Here is a 2342-nt window from a genome sequence, read left to right as displayed (position 1 = left end):
CTCATTGTTCAACACCCGCCTACGAGTGACAACATGCGGTGTTTGATTTTCTGCTCTTGTGTCAGCACAAACTGCATTCTTAAACGTCTCTAAAGCCCAACAACAATATATAGTTGTCCTGCTCTTCTGCCAGTTCCTGCCTCACCACCTCTCCTTTCCTTCTAGGATGCTACTCTCTGCCTATTCTCTTCTTTAGCCCTGCTCTGAGCACTCTTGTTCTATTTTCACTTCCCCAAGTCCAGATTACCTCCTACACCCCCAGGAGAATGCCCCTCCCACTGCCTGGGGAGGCTCTCCTCTAGCCAGGCCAGAACATTGAGATCATTGCTCTCCCCGCCAAATGACTAGCCTGAGTCTAGCTCTGTAGCTGCCTGAGCTTCATGGAAAACTTGACTGCTACTCTAGGCTCTCCATTCTACGTCCTGCCTTAGCTATGTCCTGCTTTGCATCTGCTTTTTTGTTTCTGCTCCCCACACCCTTTTCTATCCCTGACTCTCCCTAGACTAGAATCACATCTGTTTTCTAGCCTCAGCCCCCCTCATTGCGGAGCAGATGGGAGAGAAGCAAGTTCTGGGCAGGAAGATCAGGAAGAGCTGGGCGTAGCACGCGGATTGTTCTGGGGACTGACCAGATTCCATGTGTCTCAGAGATGTAGCCCTTACGGCTCCCTCAGAGGTCCCAGAGGTGCTTACAAAGTGCAATTTGCTTATTTCTGTGTCCACCACTCTTTCTTCCTCTTAGACTCCTTCCTTCCTTCCATCATACCCCTTTTTTTTCTTCTAGTGTGTCATTTATTAATACTAACTGCTGTCTGTCTACCTGTACTCTTTATTCATCAGGGAGACTAAAGGAGCTAACAGATAATTGGAACCTTACATATTTTATGGCATACAAGGTCCACTATTCTTCAGACTTGATTTTCTGTAATTCAAGTTTGCTCTTGAATCCAAAGCGGGAATGTTTTAGTGGTTTAATCACTAGAGTCTTGATGATGAAGAACAAATACGAAGTCTTTAAAATTCCTGGATCAAGCCTGAGCAACAAGGAAAAATGCTGTCTCTACAAAAAATAAAAATAAATTGGCCTGGCATGGTGGCATACACCCGTAGTCCCAGCGACTTAGGAGGCTGAGGCAGGAGGATCACTTGAGTCCAGGAGGTCAAGCCTGCAGTGAACCGTGATCATGCCACTGTACTCCTGTCTGGGCAACAGACCAAGACCCTATCTTAAAAAAAAAAAAAAAAAATTCCTGGATTAGAGAAAGTGTTATCTACACATTACATGTTCTAGGGAAAAATATTGGTAGAATATAAGGCAAACACAATAGCCTTGCTTTTCAGTTTTCTTTGGGCATCTGATTGCATTTTATCCTTAAGATCCCAGAAACCAAGATTCTTAGTTAAGCTCAAACAAAGCCAAAAGACAGAATAAGGCTCGCACTCCTCTCATGGAACTTCTCTACACTTGAAAATGATTTGGAGAGTTCTGAAAATGTCCTCAACTTTTTAGGACCCTAAGACAGCCAGCCTTCCTCTTGGACAAAACTCATATGGTATCTGTGTTTTCTTGGTTGTGAGAATGCATAGGATATTCCCAGGGGAAAAAAACAGGAAGAGTCTAAATGTGCAGGTCAAGAAGAGACAGAGATGAAAAAGAAATACAGACATAAAAAGGAATTTCTTAGTGTTGACGAGATGAATATTGAAAAAGAAAGTGAAAAAGAGGGATTGTTGGAAATAAATGTTGGAAATAGATGCTCGGTGCTGCAAAGAAAAATTAGCACTGAGACAAAGGATCTTTCAGCAAAGCAGTTTTTACTTCCTGGACTGCAGGAAGGGTACTCTCACTAGCCATCGTGCTACGTGAGTAGCAATAACAAAGGGAAACACACAAATGTATTTCTTACGCATTTGGGGTCGTCTTTACCGCTGTGTCTGATCTCTGTTAGCTGGAGTCAGACCTCACAATCTAAAACCCGATTGGCTAACAACGTAAAACTTTTTTTAAACAGGTAAAAGCAATGGAGAGCTGGGACATGGCTGTGAGCACGTCCAGCACAGATATCTTGGTTAAAGTACAGGACATAGAATGTACTACGTGCCTGTAAGCATGGCATGTCTAACAACTACATAGGATAGGGCTTCACAAAGTTATTAGCAAACTTATTCTTTAACAAGAAAGGAAACTTTAAAAAGGAACTTTTCTACTTCCCACAGGGATGAAGGAATGACTCAAATATGGAAGATAGAGGACTGAGGCAGGAGAATTGCTTGAACCCAGGAGGCACAGTTTGCAGTGAGCCGAGATGATGTCATTGCATTCCAGCCTAGTCCGACAGGAGC

Source organism: Cebus imitator, unplaced genomic scaffold (genome assembly GCF_001604975.1).
Source record: "Cebus imitator isolate Cc_AM_T3 unplaced genomic scaffold, Cebus_imitator-1.0 Scaffold469, whole genome shotgun sequence".
Classification (NCBI taxonomy): Eukaryota; Metazoa; Chordata; class Mammalia; order Primates; family Cebidae; genus Cebus; species Cebus imitator.
This window is presented reverse-complemented; position numbering follows the sequence as displayed.